Consider the following 6,000-nt stretch of genomic DNA (forward strand, 5'->3'; position numbering starts at 1 on the left):
AAGGAAAAGAATGGGCCGTTGCTGCAGGTGGGGTCTTCTGCTTCGAAGGGGCAACTTCGTTTGTATTGTGGCATAAGCCCATCTCTTTCCCACACAGAGCAAACCCCCACCTGCTGCAGGGAGCACAGCCTTCTCTCACGTCTTGGCGAGACGTCCCTGGGGGACCCTGGCCTGATTTCCTGCTGTTCAAATGCATATTCTGTCTGTTTACCTCCACTTCTAAGCATGTGAGTTAAGAAACTGGATAAGACCTGGTGTTCTGCCTAAGATTATCCTAATCTTGGAAGGTATAATACGTCTTTCAGGACATTTCCGTGGCTGTAGTTCTTCCTATATGTATCCCTTCTCCTGCTTGGTGATTTGTATTAATTAAATGATTTACATTGGCTGAGAAGGTCTGAGTCCCAGCGTCCCAGAAGGAGCATTTTCCCCTAAAAGATCTGGTAGGGTGCGGAGGGAAAGAGGAAGTCCTGGGGAGTCTCACGGCAGTTTTCAGACACCCCAGAGCCCACAGTGGGCCAGGGGAGGCGGGCAGTTGCCTCCTCACACAGAAAACGTCTCTCAATGTTCTGGCTGGCGGGAGCTTTTGTCTTGTCTGGTATACACGACTACCGCACCCTCGCCGGTTGGGGTGATCAAGGGTTGTACACTGCAGAGGCTCTCATAATAGTGAGTTGCGGTGGTTGACGTCCTCAGCAAGATTGTCATAATGTTGGGGGTCGAGTTCGTTCTCTTCGGTCTTTGTCCCCACCACAAAAAGAATTGAAAGGCAGAGACAGAGTAGCAAAGCAGAATAAAAGTTGTATTTGAATCCACTCCAAGGGAGGAGCTGGCCGGAGTCCAGGGAGACAAAGGCAGGCTGCTTACTGTGAGGCTTCTTTTTATGGGGTCTTGGCAGGACAGAGAAGTCTTTGATTGACCCGTATCTGAGGCCCAGTGTCCAGGGGACCACACGGCTAAGAGTACTTGGGCTCTTCTGGAAGTTAGAACTAGTCTGCTGTCCTGCAGTCACCCCTGGGACATTGGTATCACCCCCAGACCTCCAAATGGCAGCCCACCAAGCAAGACTGTTGCCAGGTGAAATGCATTAAATCAAACGGTTTACAGCACCAGCTGCTCTCTTCCAGGTCTGCATTTCCCACTACTTAGTTGCCTTTCAAGTGAAGCGTCATGACTGAAATACTCAGGTAGTTTATAACCTGCCCGCAATTATTTTAACACGTCACCGTGTCCATGAACACACCATGAGGGATTGATCTGTGAGATGCTCAGCTCTCCAGGACAGGCCACCTGAGGAAACAGAACACGGGGAACAGGCTCTGAATGGGGAGGATGACGTACAGTAATCACAAGTTTGGCTGCTACTCGTGAGGGCAGGGACCCAAAGGGAATGACAGGGCAAGGAGGGCGTGAGGGGATCATAGGAAGGAGGGTGTGAGAGGAGGTCGCTGGTACCCAGACAAGGCTATGCAGTGGGGTGTGGAGAAGGAAGAGGAGGAGGGAAGGGAGTCACATGTGTGAAGCAGGAAATGCAAATGATCATTTTACTATGATTCATGTAACCCGTTCAATCCTCACATCACTCTAGGAGGCTGGTATTCAGAGCTCCACTTAGAGATGATGGGTTAACGCAGAGCTGAAGGTGGGATCAGAGGGGTTAAATCAACTGCCCCAGATCACAAAGGGAGCCAACGGCCCCACCCAGAACTGACCCAGCTCTGTGCAATCAGGAGCTTGGGAACCATATGGATTCCAGGCCCCCACCCCAGAAAGCCTGATCTCTGGGGCCCAAGAATCTGCATTTCCGGAACTAGCCCGGGTGCTTTGGACGCAGCCGGTCCACAGAGCCCAGCTTGTGAAGTACCACATCTTCCTTTGGGATGTAAGGAGTTATTAGTCCAGAGCTCGCCTCAGCAAGGACAGCCCGACCCTCGGCTGTGCTCAGGTTCTCTCTCCCTCTGCGTACAACCCTCAGGGCTCTCAGCCTGCTGCTAGGTGTGCTTAAACTCAGACTGCTTTCCATTAGGCCCTTGATTTGGAGGGACACACATGTGACTACATAGGATTGGCAGTTCTGTTCAAGGCTAAAATGTGAAGACAGTTTGGGCAAGTACACTGGCAGGGGCAGGTGGATCAGGTGGCCCAGTGATTCGCAATCACTTAAGTCCTGACAGCTGCTTGCATCACTGTTCAAAGGGTGTCTTTTCTGTCATTTTCCCAGTACCTAACGGAATTAGGCACTGTGGTTCTACGTATATGGTGCAGAGTGCCACCTAGTGGAACCTCATGGGTGTTGATGTTCAGCTACCAAAACCCTTGGCTGGGTTCCCAAAGTGAGGTGTGGGGAGAAAAATATCAGAATAGATATAAACATCTTTTAAAAAGTACGTTTGTGGCTATTTTATCACATATCCACTGTATTAATACAAATATATGTAGGGGTGTGCGTTAACTTTTGTTTATTGATGAGAGGGCAATGTAAAAAACACTTGGAAGACCAGAGACTATCAAGTCTTTGTTTAGACAACTTAGCTCCATTGCTTTGACTTTCTCAAGAGACAGCGGCCGACCATTTCTTTTTGCTCAGGCAGGTGTAGATGAAAAACCCGAGTTGACCCTCTTTCCCCTGTGACACATGTCCCAGAGAACATGGCCCCCAGTGTGAAACTGTGTCCGTCTTAGTGTCCCAGACGCTCTGCCTCTCTGTTGCTCTCCATCTCTCCCCAGCACTCTCCCCACCCTGCCATACTTGAATAAACTAACCAATCACCGTCCACTCCCACTGCCACCCCTCACTCCAGCCCATAAATGGCATCTTTGAAGGCTGATGTAACTTCTTCTTAACAGTGAGTTCATGAAAACTGTCGCAGGGTAGGCATGGGGCTTGGGTGTTTCGTGCCCACTTCCCACAAAGTCAGCCAAGTCAAAGAAGACGGAATGCTTACTCGCTTTCATGTATATATGAGGCTTATGTATGTGCGTATACAGATGTCTACCCATATATATGTATAATACATATGCATGGGTGTGTCTGTGTATGTAAGTGTGTGTATTAGAATTGCTGATAAGTCTACAGCCACCTACATGGGTTAGTTGTAAAACAAAGTGATGTGATCCCTGAAAAGTACTCAGCATGGGATCTGATATCTACCAAATGCTCCACAGATATTAGATACATTATTATTTTAGATATATAGTCAATTTTATAAGGGACTAATTATTTACTCCTCATGCAGTGAATATTTTCAATCTTTTTCTTTTAGCATACAGTATGGGAGAATTTTCTTAGGCTAACCATTTCTGCTGTGTGTAAAGTTTATGCTCAACATTTCGTGTACTACATGAAAAGTATATTATTCAAAAATAATTTTGTGTGTAAGGAGTGACACTCAATTTGTTAGCTCTTTCCTTCACCACATAACCTCAATCAGTGCTTGGTTCACTCTTGTTTGCTTTGGATTTAGGTCCATCAAACTTTCCAGAAATGTCTCAGATACCCAGAGCTCGTTTCTGTAGGTTCTTTTTTAAAATAGAATTGTTCATTTTCCATGATCTTCTTTCTAACTATGAGAATGCTGACCACTTCCTGATTAAAACTTATCTAAGGAAAGTCCCTTTTTGTTGATCCAAGTCCCCATATTTTCCCAGTTCTGCTTTTTCCTATGATCCCGCAAGAAAAAGAAGAGAATCCACAAGTAGGAAGGAGTGCCAAGTGCTGGTCTTCATAAAACCCTGTCATGGCTCTTTACCTGAAGAATAAAAATAGAGATCATCCTATTCTTACCCTTCCCCCTTTCCAGTATTTCCCCTGTTTGAGTAATTAGTCTTCTCCATTGTCACATGTGAGTTTAAAGTCTTCCTGAGATAGCCTGCTTTCATAAGACTTCATTTAAAAAGCCATGTTGAGAAAGACCATATCAAGGTTTATATAGAAAAGTGTAAAGTGCTTTCTTCCAAGAGCCCAGCCTTAGTGAAGCTCACTTGGGAATTTAGAATTCCACCCAAAGAGTCGGAAATTTTCAGAATCGTTGGGGTCTGAGGGATTCACTTACTTACATCTCTCTCTAGCTGAGCCATACTCAGTGGCATCCGGTGGGGCTAAGGAGCAGCCTGTGCTAAATTTGATGCCCACGCCTGGACCTGTCATCTTGCAGCTCTCCAATCCCCTTCCTGACTCAGGGGCTGGGGGGGACCTATCCAGTCATGGGTAGAAAAGAAGAAATTCAAGCCTTCCCCCTGTCTCACAGAGTTCACCTTGGGGCTGCAGAAGCAAAGAGAAGGTGCGCTCTGCTTAGGAGCAGGCTGTCCAAAGAGAACAAGCGGCAGGGGACTGGCGCACACAGGAGCAGTGACCATCTCCCCATTGCTGCCAACCTGCCAGGCCACCCTACCTCCCGTGAGAAGCACGGGTAGGGCTAAAGGGAAGGAAGGACCAGACACTATCCTTCCTCATTTCAGGAGTCAATGTCAAAATGTAAGGAGAAGAGGAGAAAACTTCCTCTGTAGTACCATTCTGAATCAACAATAAGTTAATAAAATCTCAATTAAATGATTTACACTAGCATACTTGTCTATAAAGCATCATGCCACACTTAGAGTCACGACATGAGGAAAAATCGTTGTTTTAGAGCCTAAGACCAAACCTTAGCAGGTTTCCCATTTTTATGTATCTATCTTACAGAAGATAGAGTCCTTACCTTCAGGGGCACTAAAAATATCATTTCTCAGACTCATTAGTATTGCTTGGGTTCCATCATTTCTTACAAGCATTTATGAGATAGTGTAGAATGTAGTTAGGAAATCCGTATTTTGCGTTATGTTGACATAGTATTTCTAGGCTGTCAGTGGCGTTCATTCATTTTATTCAGTCAGTCAGCAGATATTTACTGTGTGCTCACCGTGGACCAGGAGTGGTACTAGGGACTGAGAAAATACTGGCGAGAAAAGTAGAAATACGCCCTGTTCTCCCAGAGCTCTTTAGAAGCCTATTAATCAGGGAATCACACAGAGGGAGGCTGAAGAGCTTCGGAGGATAGGAAGAGCGCTCTGTAAGGTCACATAGTGCTCGCGTCCCAACTCAGAACTGGGTCAGACGGGAGGGTACGAGGGGCCGGCCGCCTAAGGAAGGCCCCCTGAGCTGACATGTCAACAATAGTTAACTGAACGAGCCCTCACTGAAAGAGGACCCTGTTTGGGGGTGGGAGATCGTGAGTGTGGCTTCATCACATTGCGTTTGAGGGGCTTCCAGTACCCAGATCGGAGAGGCTGAGTAAGCAGGCGGCCATGGTCTACGGAGCTCAAGGAAGAGGCCGAAACTACAAGTAAGCAGTTGAAGTCCCCTGTGTCAGTGGATGCCTTGGGCACACACGTAGTCGTCCAGGGCCTTGCTACCCAGACTGTGGTCCCCGGGCCGGCAACATCGGCCTCTCACGGGAGTTCATGAGAAATGAGGACTCCCAGCCCCACTTCACATCTGCTAAATCGGAATCTGAATTTTAACAAGAGACTCAGGTGGTTCTCAGGCATGTGACAGTTTGGGAAGCACCGCCCTAGGCTAGAGCTTCTCAACCTCAGTGATATTGACTGTTGGGAGCAGCACGCTCTTTGTTGGGGTGAGGGGCGGAGTTCTGGGGGAAGACCTGTCCTGTGCCAGCCAGGTTAATAGCATCCCTAGCCTCTACCCACTAGATGCCAGGAGTGCCCCCCACTGAGTTGTGACGGCCAAAATACATCACTGAATGTCCCTGGTGGGACAAATGCCCTCCCTCCCCACGGAGAAACACTAACCTTGGGGCAGGAATATGGAGTAAGAGGGAAGGATGATGGGCATTGAACTTTGAAATACTCATCTTTCACAGCTGGTAGCAGATGAATCTGGAAAGGACAATGAAAAAGAGGAAATGCAGAGAGAAGAAAAACTGGAAGAGCAACAAGGGCTAAGAAATCAAGGAAACAAGGATGCCGAGGACAGCCCCGCACGCTGCTGACGTGAAGATGAAG

This window comes from Manis javanica, chromosome X (assembly GCF_040802235.1).
Source record: "Manis javanica isolate MJ-LG chromosome X, MJ_LKY, whole genome shotgun sequence".
In the NCBI taxonomy this organism is placed as follows: Eukaryota; Metazoa; Chordata; class Mammalia; order Pholidota; family Manidae; genus Manis; species Manis javanica.